We start from the raw sequence: 13314 nt of genomic DNA, 5'->3' as shown, positions 1-13314 counted from the left end.
GCCAGTTTCTCCAAGAGACGATCATGGGACACCAGATCGAAGGCTTTTTTGAAGTCAAGATATATGACATCAATCTCATCTCCCTTGTCCAGGTGATAGGTCACCTGGTCATAGAAGGAAATGAGATTGGTCAAGCAAGACCTACCCGCAACAAACCCGTGCTGGCTATCCCTTAAGATGTTGGCGTCGGCCAGTCCATTAAGGATGGCCTCCTTAATAAACTTTTCTAAGATCTTCCCCGGGATAGAAGTCAGGCTGATGGGCCTATAGTTAGCCGGATCCACTTTCCTCCCTTTCTTGAAGATAGGCACCATGTTGGCCTTCTTCCAGTCTTCGGGCACTACACCAGAGTGCCAAGAGTTTTCAAAGATCCGTGCTAGAGGCTGGGCTATGATGCTCACCAGCTCCTTGAGTACCCTGGGGTGAAGATTGTCAGGGCCGGCTGACTTGAAGGTATCCAGCTTCTCAAGATGTTCCTTCACAAAGTCCTAACTGTAGTTTCTCTTTGGGGTTAGGTGTAAAGGTTGACTGGAGGCATGGACGATGAATGCAGGTCTAGAAGACAGTCAGCAGTATGCTCTAATGTCTCCATGAAAGCAACTTGAATACTATAGACAGCTGACTCAATAGAATTGTTGAGTATCCTTTGGTAATATGTACTCCTATTTAATCCCATTTGATGACAGATATACATATACTTAGATTAAATTATTTTTAAAACTCCCTTCAAAATGTCAAAATTAAAAATATTTATTTACTTTTGTTAGCCAATGATTCATCTATTGTTAAAACTTATCCTGACAGCATAAATAATGTGAAATCACCAAACAACTAATAGTTTAAAGTATGCAAAGTGCAGCTTCCTTTATCATGTGTGTATCAGGATTATTCATAATAAACACAAAAATAGTATATTTGCATGCAAACTGGTGATGATAAATAACGTCTTTCAGACATATATTTCCCTGGATGGTAAAATCTGGGAGATGATGATAGAGATCCCATGAAAAAATGCCCAACTACGGTTCCTTTCAAAAGGGGTCAGCAAAAAGGTGTGGAAATAGCATCTGAAGCCTGTGGCTTCTAGGAATTATCACCATTAACCCCCACCTGGCTTTATGCCTGCCCCAGAGGAAAAACTGTATCTCTTCCATCTTGGCGTGACCCTTTTCGCTTTAATCAGGGAAAATCCAGGAGCATAAAATAAGGTATTGGGGCAACTTTTTAACCTGTTACTAAGCATTTGGATTCATCTGCCTTGAGGGTGAATTCACATGGATCCTTTAAAAAAGAATTAACCATAAGGGGAAAAAAAACATAGAAATAATGTTTAAGTAGTCTGTCATTTTCTTCAGAGAACAGCAAGATATGTTTAGCTGATAACTTCCCTTTATTCTATTGCTGATCAACCTACGCTCTTAAACAGGTATTTTTTTAAACTAGGGAAACTAACCATTTAATTTTATTCTATCAGGTTTTAGATGCTATCACTGAATTTCAAGTATGAGAATACTTAGAGTGTAGGACAGAGGTGAAGGAAATAGAGGTGTAAAAACTACAGGGGTTTTTTTGCTTGAAAAACTGAAACATTTCAACCCAAATGAAAACATTTTGTAAAAGAAACAGGTTTCCATAACAACAGCAGCAGCAGCAGAAATAATATAATTAAAAATGATGACAAATCTGTTTGCTTCTATTGTTTCGGGAGGGTCGGGGATGGCTAGTTTCAGTTGTTTCTCCTCTTCATCCTTTCACATTGTTCCTGGACCCGGAAGTCAGCAACTTAAGCATGATAGGACTCTGCATGTCTCCTTACCCTCTCGGTGTTGCAAGCAACTGATAAAGACAGAAATATATGCAATCTGGGCTCTGTCCATTATCCCCTAACTATCCTCAGTGAAAAAATCAGGGCAGCACAGTTGGCATTAGACGTTTGGTCACTAGCTGCTGGAACGGTGACTCTGGCATCTGTCTCAGTAGTTGTTATGACACCAGGAGTTTCTTTTGATGCCGTGCAGTTTGTACACTTCATCTCATTCACAGGCATACCTGAACTCACAGTCTAGTGCAGAGGAACTCCAGCAAAATGTACACACGTCTGCCTGAATACGTGAAATAAAAGCCAATAACACTGCCCATCATCATGTCCAATACAGTTGCAGCTTATAAAAAGGCTGAAAGAGAATGCCCAACATGCTTGTTCTCAAAGGCTAGGTATAGACATTCAAAAAGCCCAAAGCAGAATTGATCTAAATGACATGGTCTCTGTTTTCTGTGGTGTGGTTTAGATCAGTAGCGAACAGAAAGCACTTTTGCCCTTTCGTTGGAGAAGGGAGAGGAGGAACCGGGGGGGATGGGGGGGGAGATTTTAGCCTGGATTCCACCATTTTTAAACCAGCCTATGCATGCTGCACTTCTGTTCTCTTATGGGTATAGATCGTTTTTTGTGTGCCAAACTTCTCTTCTGTTACAAGTATAGAACAGTTTCAGATCACTTGTACCGGTAAAAGTGTACCTGGCTTAAGAAACTTTGTATTTGATCTTTAGAAAAATTTGCCACCAGCACAGAAAAGCAAGCATATGCCACTTCCACTGATGCAACTACTACACAATTTGGAAAAAGTCTTTGTTCCTTTCCAGTCTTTAGAGTAAATGAAAGCAAATGTTTTGTACCCAGAAATTTATCATCATTAGCAAAGACCTGTTTGACTTTTTTTTTTTTTTAATTGCACCTCTGGTTTATTTAGCTGTAGGTCTCCCCCTTACACTCTTCCTGATGATAAACATATGTAAGGCAGTGCAGAGAACTCCAAATATTTTAATTATTAAAATATTATTATGATATTCACCTTCCTAGCTTGATACCAAGGGTTCTCTCCACTTGGTGCTCACAAAGGATTCAGTAAAGAATTTAAATTTCCTTCTGCTGCCTGGTAAATGTCCGTTTTTGAAACTGCATTTTTTCCTTAAAATCCCCATGGTCCCCATGGTCTCCACTTGATAAGGGTTAAAAAATTCTACACAATGGAGTTTTGCCACCCCATTCTGTAGGTAGCCTGATTAGTATGGGAATTGTTCCAGTCTAAAAGGCCAATAAGATTTTTTTTAAGTGATTCCAAGTTGGAGCCTCCCATATCATCCATAAGAATGTATAGTCTACAAGTCATATCTTGTATTCTTTCAGAAGAGTACAGATTGATATCCGAGATTTATAACCCAAGTTATAATTAGGATTTCAAGTTGGCTTCCAAACAATAAAATGCTTACTTTGAGAACAATATCTTCCAAGATTTTTTCTGTAGTATTAGATAGAAATCTTGTGATAACTCAGAAGTTTTCCATTGTCTTTAAATGCAAATCTGATTCAGATGCTGGTTTTTGCCTCCAGCTCAGACTCTAAAACTTAGTCTAGAGATGTATCTAAATGCAATCTTCTTGGCCAAACTAATTATTGGTACTAATATTAAGATGATTCTGCAGTAAAAGCAAAGATTTGCAGAGTTCCCTAATCCTGCCCCCTGTACCTCTGATTCTGCTGAAGGCTAAGTTGTCAACTAATGATGTGAAATGGCTGCATTTGACAGACTGAATGTCAGTGTCAAAATATGGAACCTGACCCGGGCTTGCAATGGGAGGCTCATTACAAGCACTCTTAGTGAGCCTTTCACTGTTCGGTATCGCGTGGCATGATTCATAGTTTAAATCAGAATAAGTAAATACACCTCTAACAATCCCCCATGAATTGTTGAACAGGGCTGAAGTGTTAAACTGTATAGTTTAGACAGCTCTGTTTTGAGTTTGTTCAGTATTTGTTTAACCTGTACTGCCAGAAACACTATAAATCCATCTCATTCAATTTCGTACGTCCTCTTTCATTTGCTGGGCCCTCCAAAAGGTCAGAGTGGGCAAACTCCTCCCCAAAGCACTGCCCTTTCTTAAACTGCACATCCAGGATGGGAGATGAGATGTGGGAACAGCAGAAAGAATCAGGAAATCCAGCTTGGAAGGATAGCCAAGACTAACACACCTGGGGAACTATGTAGCTCGGTTATTTTTCAGTAGCATATTAATTAAAAACACAAAAGAACCCATTTCACATGTTGACTACTTAGGTGTGTTGCAATAAAATGCACCACAGGAAACTATCACTAAAACATTGTATAACAGGACTGGTGGAACATGCGTAATAATCCATTTCCATATGAGACTGAACAACAGGATGCCAAGCTCAGCATTAGCAACCTAATGGGAAAGTGAGGCTGGCGTTTCATGTATGTTTAACTAAGAGGATTATAGGCACTCTCCTCTTTAGCAGTTTCATTCAGAGAGTCTTCATGGTCTCATCTCTCTAAGCAACCCTTCTGAACCAAGACAAGGGGTACTTGATGAAAGGCTAAGACATGCCAGAATTTTGCACGAGCCATAACCCCTTTGAAAGATTAAGGTAATGGGAAAGATGTGGTCTGGGAAGTACAGTCCATAATTTTGTGTTGCGCATTTTGGGGCCACGTTCAAAACAATCGAGTCTAACCACTAATCAAACGGCTCTTAACCTCTACATATTCTAAGGGGCTTCTATTATGCTCTTACTCTGTCCAAATCAGGAGTAGACCACATGAGAAAATGCATGGTTTGCTGAGGCAGAATGTTTCATTCAAAACACCTGAAGTTTGATGAAAACCAAGGCAAGGTTTTCAGGAAACTGGAGTCTGAGAAGGACTCCAGAGACATGCCTGCACAGCCTCTGGCACAGCAAAGATGGCCAGCAGAAAGAGCACTCGCGGCTCTTCCAAGATGCTTGGGGTCAGTCCAAAGCTTTCTGCTCTGCCTATAATTGCCACATTCTGGTGCAAGCAAGACCAAGTAGTCAGGGCATATTTGTTAGATGCAATCCCAGAGGTAAAAAGGAAGCAATGTAAACATGTCCCAGAATTTAGTTCCTAGTCCCTCAGCAGCAGCTGAAGGTCTGAGAGCTTTTAGGCTTCTTGTTATAGAACCAGGACTCAGAGGCTCAAAGTCCTTAACACGATGGCTTTCTAGTCTCCACGGTGGAAACTCCCCAGAGCCACAGATCCCAGGAGCTCCTCTGAATATACTCAGGGAGATTAGCATTCTTGGCAATTTCAGGACACCTAGTATCTCTGAAAGTAATGGTTATGTTAGTCTTCATGATGCAACTTCAAGTTCAGGGGGGAGTTTTGAAAATCTTTGATTTCAGTCCGATTTGGGTCAGCTCCAAATTTCACGCAGATCAGAGTTCCTTAAAATTGGAAACTCTGCTCTTTCTGCCAATTCTAATCAGGAGTTCTTCTGTAAAACAAATAGGTTTAAAGTTGTATGAGAGGAAAATCAGTCCCTCTGATTCTGTGTTAAACTTTCAAACATACCACATTCATGAGTAACCATCTGAGCATCTGGATGTTCCTTGGGGGTGTTTTTGGAAGAGATGGAAGCCTTATAATCATAAATGGGTGAACAGTATCATAGAATCACAGACAGATAGGGTTGGAAGCGACCTCAGGAGGTCATCTAGTCCAAACCCTGCTCAAAGCAGGACCAGCCCCAACTAGATCATCCCAGGCAAGGCTTTGTCCAGGCAGGTCTTAACAACCTCCAAAGATGAAGATACCACCACCTCTCTGGGTAACCTATTCCAGCACTTTATTATCCTCCTTGTAAGTTTTTCCTAACATTTAACCTGAACTTTCCTTGCTGCAACTTGAGACCATCACTCCTTGTTCTGTCACCTGTCACCACTGAGAACAGTCCAGCACCATCCTCTTTGGAGCCCCGCTTCAGGTAGTTGAAGTCTGCTATTAAATCCCCTCTCAGTCTTCTCTTCTCCAGCAACACTGATTAAAAATAACCTTGTCAAAGCAGTTAGTGATTGATTTCCCACATTACCTTGCAATAAATCCAGCAGTTCTATTTTAGAAACCAAAGTAACCTTCAAAGAAGATGAAGTGTTCATATTATTGCCAAAACTAGCTAGCAAGAATAAACCTTGAGTATTTATTAGGGCAATTTTCACAGTGTATTGTTAATACAGTAGTGTTCACTACAATAGATGGTAGTGACTTCATTCATTCTAAAGTAATGGACTATTTAGTCTTCTGATTTAATACACTTTTTCTCTAGAGTAATCTTGAAAAAGTTACTGAAGTGGAACCATTAAATACAAGTTCCTCTAGCTTAGTGGATCTTCATCCATATATATATATCCTGTTAAAAACTAACCCCCTCATGAACAATTAAACTCTTGATTTTAATGTGCTCAAAAGAAATCAGGAGAGAGAAAAATAGCAGAAATAGGTAGATAAGTAATTCCTACCAAAACTGTGTGTTTGGCAACTTCAAGAAAATAAAAAGGAGAGTTTTCACACCCTATTTTAAATTGGATAACATTAATGTTCAGTAATCAGAGTGGTGATGTAGTTTGAGCTTAACTTGACCTTCTCTGCTAAATTGCACCTCCTTTTTAACATAGACTAGAGGAATATGGTAAGTTGTTTCAAGTAATATTATAAAAGCATTAATTTACCATGATTTAGGTTTTTACGTCTTTTCATTTTATTTCCAAGCACTCATCTAGGGAATTCTTTAATGACACTGATCAAGTCACTTAAACCCCCACTCCCTTAATTCCCATTTGTACAATGGGGATAATAAATATGTTCGTCTCTCTGAACTGTTTAAATTATAAGATATCTGGGACACTGAATCTCTTTGTGTTTGTCTACCACAAATCAGGATGGGCTCCAATCTAAACTGAGGGCTCTAGATGTATGTGCATAACAAAAGTAACAGGAAAGAACATGAATCCTGAATGAAATGGTGATACATTATGAAATTTCACATTTCACAGATTCAGGAACACTGTTATAACACTTTGTACTCATACAAATACTCTGAATGAGGAATAATTTGAACAACAAAACAGTGGATCAGAATTGCGAAATACTGAACAAGCTGAGTTGCTCTCTCATTATTCAGCCATCTTTAGTTAGTAGAAGGCAAAACAATGAAATAGTAGTTTCTGATCATAACATAAAATATACTCAGATTATAGCATTTAAAGAGAGAAAAAAAGAAGTTTTAGAGAAGAAACTATAAATCACTCATAAAATTAACTAGCCCATTATTTTCTTCTGCCATTTTGTGTGATTGAAACCCCTTTCTCCCTACCACACAAGTAGTATTTTGTCATTTTGGAAGCAAGGAATGCAGTTGTCAGACAGTTTTGACATCTGCTCATACCCAAAAAGTTTTCCTCCCATTCAATCCTGCTAAAAAAATATCAAGAGAAACAATTTCTGCAAGGAAAGTCAATGTGCTGGCACGTATTAACAAAGACTGATTCTTTGCACTGTTGGCAAGGAGGCAGTTTCCCAGCAAATTCCTTCTCTTCAAACGTATTTAAACATGCATCTTGAAAACTTGATAAGAGGATAACACCTGATAAGATGCTTTCATTAGCAATCAGCCAGGGAAGAGAGTTATACATGGAAATAGATAGCTGTTATGTAGCTTTTTTCATAGTTGGGCTTAAATTTCTTAACTCTGATCAGAGGCTGAATTTACCTCCGGTAATGTTGAAAATACCAACTGCTATTCTCTCTTCTGCTTAACTCCACATGTGCATTTGACATAGTTCAGTGGTGTTATTGTTAAATGGAGGCAGAAAGCTTATGAGAGAAAAATCTCAAAAAATCCTATGTTGCAAAACCATGTAGAAATTAAAAAAAAAAAAACAAAAAACAAAGAAGCTAGGTTTGCACTTCAAAATAAATCTTGGCACGATTTCTATTTTGACACAATTCCTGCTCCATCTGACGCTAGTAAAAAACCCGAGCAGAACCCCCAAATTTTGTCCACATAACTTATCTAAGTTTATGTATTGCTCTTATTTATTTGTATTGTTTTAATGACCCTGTTATAACAGGTGCTGCTCACAAATGTACTAACAAACTGGCCCTGCCTCAGAGTTCACAATTTAAGCATAGGACACGAGGCAGCAGACAGACACATCCCCCTTAACCTCCTCCTTTGGACCTTCACACAGGACTAAATGGCCAATGACAAAAGAAAAAGAGCCCTAAAAGCTGCCTTTAAATACCCTTTTTGCAAGCCCTGGCTAGCACAGATGGTGTTAAGAGAGATGTGGCTAGATAACTGGCCAGGGGTAGAAAGCAACATACAACACTGGTGATTCTGGGCAGTGCTGAAACCCTAGCACGACTCCAAGAAGCTGCTGTAATGCAGATAGCCTGAGGAGGTTTCTCTAGCAGACAGGTTCTCTGACCTGCCTAAATTATATCAGAGGCCTTAACAGCTCCTGGATGGCCTAGGATTGGAAGGGGTCAATTGTGGCTTAACATCACTATAGATCCTTCCTTCTCCCACAACCCTTGATACTGAGTTACTTTTCACTTCTGAGAGGTAAAATGCAGAATGTCTTCCCATATAACAAAGTGGAGGGAGGACAAGGTAACAGTGAAGCAACTGAACTTAAACATGCGATACACTGACTTCCTAGCTAACACATGCTACATCTAAATATAAAACTTATATTAATGCAATACCCAAGTTGAAAAACTACTGAATGAAAGCTGAATATATATAAAAGCTGTATGATATATAAAATGCTACCTTAGACTTTGAGCCAGAAATAGATACATAGAAGCCAGAACCAGGTTTGTTTTTAATAGACATGTTTTCATTCAAAAAAAAATATGCTTGAAATTGAGAGCCATAAAGTATTCAAATGCAGACAATACGTTGGACAATACTTATGTCTGTCCCAGTCTGTCAAAATTTCTGATCATTGGGGGGGGGGGGGGGGGGGGGGGAAGACAATTCATATGGTAAAAATATGTAGACAATCTCAACTCATATTATTACACCAACCTTTTCCGCAGTTGAAAGCCTAATTACCCTATGTACTATTCTAATACTTTTGGCTTTTGCTTAAGAATGTGGGTCCATATGAAGCAAATTACATGATCAGTTGCCTTCAGTCTTTTATAAGGATTGGTTGGGAAGGTTAAAGTAGCACATTATCTTACTATCAGCCCATTACTTTCTCCTCCATTTCCCCCATGGAATTGAACGGCTCACTTTGAACATCTTGCTTCAATAAGTACAATTACCTCAGAAGGACAGATTTGATATGGAGACAGAATGAAGCGCATGAGAACCGAATAAAGTGTTTCCCATGGAAAGAGCATTTCAGAGTTTGTGTGGTAGTTGACATTTACATTCAATATATCCTATGCTGTACTGCAAAAATGACCAACAGACCATGGGAGAGTACAATAGAAATTAAACATAGCTACTGCATTTCTATGCCATCAAACCCATTATTAATGGTCATAATGATTTATTTTTGCTTAATGTCCATTGCTATCATTCTGTGGTTTAGTATCTGCTACTTATATTAAATGACAGGTTTCTTCTACTGCTTATTCAGTCTGATCATAACCAGGAGCTACTCCCAATGTAGGTTATCATCAGTTGCAACACACACCAATACTAGACCGCTGCTCATGGGTCACATGATTTTACAACAATTGCCTCTGAAGTTGAAACTGTAGAATTGTGGGACTGAATTTGACTAAGACAAAAAGGGCACATCTACACAAGATGCTAGAAGCGCAGTAGACTAATTATATTGCACATTAGCATGCTATGTCAAAAGCCAGTCTAATGCACTAATGCACAGTAGAATTAATCTACTCTGCATTAATGTCATGTAGAAAACATGTGCCAGTGCTACTGCACAGTTGTGCAGATTATAGCGCGTTAAGTTTAGTACCGGTTATTGCACATTAGTGCACATGTAGATGTGTACTACATTAATGCACGTGTAGCTGTGCCCAAAGTGATTACGGTACCGTAGTGCATTCCATGTAAGTAACGATAGAATTTACAAATTAATGTTACAGGGTGCTTAGCGCACCTGTCAATTTAAGATGAAAGAAGGTTTTAGAAAAATCTCAGTCAGCAATCAGAGAAGACACCTGACCAGAAGGGGTCTAGGCTTGAGGTATATTTATATTTCAAAATCCAGGGCCTCCAGTTGGTAGGCAGTCTCCTTAGTAGATGACAGGGAAGGAGCTCCTGAGAGAGCGACTGGTTCACACCAAGTATGGCTGTGGTATGCAGCCTTAGGGCTAAGAGCTCAGCCTTAGGACAGGCAGAGCAGCTGGCAACAGAAACTAGCACATGTTGAATTATTCCACCTTGATAAGTCATTAATTTTGGGGCAGACTTTTGATCTATCTTGCCAAAACTTTCCTTACTTTATCTTTAATTCCATTCAGCTCTTTGGGCATGCATTGGTGAGAATCTACTTGTCTCTTTATGGACCACTTTTCAGAAAAAATTCTGCATTCTACTCAAACCCAGAGTGCTTGGTTTTCCGCTGCTGAATTGCAGAAAAGCTAAATTCACCTGCACAATCCATAATCACCATGTAGCAGCAGCATGGTATAAACTCAGCATCTTCCATCATCTGCTAACAGTTGCAGTCCCTTGCATGAGTAGGTTGCAGGGCAGTAGCTTTTACTAACCAAGAATAGTGAATACTAATACAGTGGCAAACCTAATAGATCTACACAGCTCAGAAAGCTTGGTGAGCCCCCACTGATTCCCAGTGGTTTTCCACTGCATTGGGAATGTAATAACAGATCTTCATAGGTTACAGATACATTGTTGATATTATATATGCAGTAAATAAGTTGTTTATTTTATTAAAAGTATGATAGGAACCAGACCACTACAGTAGAGACATGTGGCAAATACATGAGATTTCAAAGGATTCTCTCTAAAAGTCGGTACTATTGAAACATTATATCCTTTCCCCCCCAAGAATTATATATCCTAATAAATATTTAAAGAGCTGGAGACTGTGGTTTTACTATATTTCAGGTCAGTGTTTATTATTTTTGTAGTTTAACAGTGATTGAAGTAGTCTCACACAATTTGCAGACTTAAATGCCAGCTCAGATATTTGGCAGTTGGGTGTGAAACACAAATGTTTTTTGAATGCCAGTTTATTGGACATCTCTGTTTAATAAATATTGAAAGAACCATATTCTATTTGGGGGATGTTACTTGGAACTAATATCCTCTATAGCTCTCAGTATTTCTATCCTGCCAGTTTTGTTTTGTTTCTTGCCATGTTTAGATATGCAGTTGACTTTCTCTGTGGTCTCAAACATCTGGCAAGATACATAAAAGTTTAATGAGTCAGAAAAAAGTCAGAAAACATTTGCAACTTGTAAAAGTATTCTCCTGATTCAAATTGATGGCATCTTTGTAGTCATTTTGCTAACTGAATTGTATTCAACAACAGACTGTCTATTTATTTAGACAGAATTCCCCAATGTGGTGTTCGTTATTCCAGGAATAATAGGAATGCTCCACAAAATGTCTAACACAGGATTAAAACAATATACAAATACAGATACTTTTAATTGTCTTGCTTCAGAGACAGATTCAAATCTAGATCCTCAGTTGGTGCAAACTGGCCAAGTTCTATTAATCTCAGTGAAGATATGCCCTTCTGATTTGCAACACTGAAACCTGGTAGCGACTCCGTTGACTGAAACCAAGTTATTTTAAATTTACAGACTACCTCAGATCAACATCTTCAATGGGCTCTTGGTATTTTGCAGCTTTTGTTTTAAGTTCAAAGGGCATTAAGAAACAAAGTATCTTCTATGTATTTTTGGTAGAAGGACAGTTAAGACAGATAAAACTACAAGTAGCTTTTTTTTTGTTTTTATTTCCCCTTTTTTCTGTCTCTGTAGTTTGGCATTTATGTGAATATAGAAGAAGGAAGAGCTTGTTAGGCAAAAAACAATGGGACAGAGCAATGGACTATATACCAGAAGATCTGCTTGCTATGCAGAGGTGGCTGTATTAAAGTTGCATTGGAAATCTTAAATTTAATTTGTTTTAAATAATTTACTTGAAATATGAATATGATTTTGCCATATTTTTGGGATGTCATTTCTCATTTCATATGGCATAAAAGAAAGAAAGAACTCCAACATACAGAACTATGATGATGTTCACATGTCATATGGGCAGGTTTGAAATCTATGGCTAAGCACACAGTCAAAAAGCCCAAGGTTGACTTGATTCAGTCTTTGCAGATTAGTCTAAACTGCAGAGATTAAATTGAGAAACAACTAGACAGACATTCACTTTTGGTTCAGAAAATGCAGCCACACGCCTACACTGGCTCAGGCTAGAAGTCGGGGGCACTGCAGCATGGTTCTCTGGCATACAGCCAGCACGGGCTGTATATTCACTTCCTCTTCCTGCTTCCCCTGAGGTCTCTGGGATTTTCAGTCCACAATCACAAAAGCAGGACTCTGCAGGGTTGCTCATCACTTCCTCTTCCTGTTTCCAGGGACCTCTGTTGCAGCCAGGTAGCCCACAGTTGCAGCCAGAAGTAAGTTTAGCAGGGCAGGGCAACTCTGTACATGGGGGAAGGGAAGTTTAACCCCCCTCTGGCCCCAGACCCCAGCCAGGGTTTGTCGAGTGGAGGGGTAGTCCCTGCCTTCCCCACCTCACCCCCACCCCAACCCTTCTCTGCTGGAGCAGACAGCACAGCCCAGCCCAGGGATGCCAAGCATGCTGGGAGACTGTGATTAAACTTGAACCAGGAGGGGGTCTGGGACAGAAGTTTCATAAAACAGTGTGACCCAAATCAGTTAAGTCTGATACTACATTCACCCAGATTGATCTTAAACCAGTTTTAGCCATTTTGAAAATGGTTTCATGTGCACTGAACTTCTGTTCTGTTACAGGTTTAAACCAGTTTCTGATTGCTTAAACCAGTTTGTGTGTAACTTCTGTCCCTAGCCTATAACTTGAAATAAAATGATTAGTAGCAGTAATAGTGTATTATGTTTTATGCTGCCCTGACATAAGAAGGAGATAGAGATAGACTATTTGCCATTGGATTTGCTAGATGCAAAAGCAACATTGAAACTCAGGAATAAATTAATTTGCATGTTCTCAAAAGAAGCAAATATCTCTTTGAGAAGTAGCTGCACACATTTTTGCTCCTCTTCCCTCAGCCTCTCTGTGTCCCTTCAGATCCAGTCTACCTATCCTGCTTTCTTTTTCAACAACTCGTGTTTTTCATCTCTTCCCATTTCTTCTCATCTCTTGTTCCTGCTCTTCATTCTTCCCTTCATTCCCAAATACCCCATCTTGAGCTCCTGCCTCTGAACTTTCTTCAATCCCTAAGCCATTTTATTGTATGGCTTTTCTCCCACCCTCTATCTACACCTTCTG

This window comes from Alligator mississippiensis, chromosome 4 (assembly GCF_030867095.1).
Source record: "Alligator mississippiensis isolate rAllMis1 chromosome 4, rAllMis1, whole genome shotgun sequence".
In the NCBI taxonomy this organism is placed as follows: domain Eukaryota; kingdom Metazoa; phylum Chordata; order Crocodylia; family Alligatoridae; genus Alligator; species Alligator mississippiensis.
The sequence above is the reverse complement of the archived record's forward strand: the minus strand, read 5'-3'. Positions refer to the sequence as shown.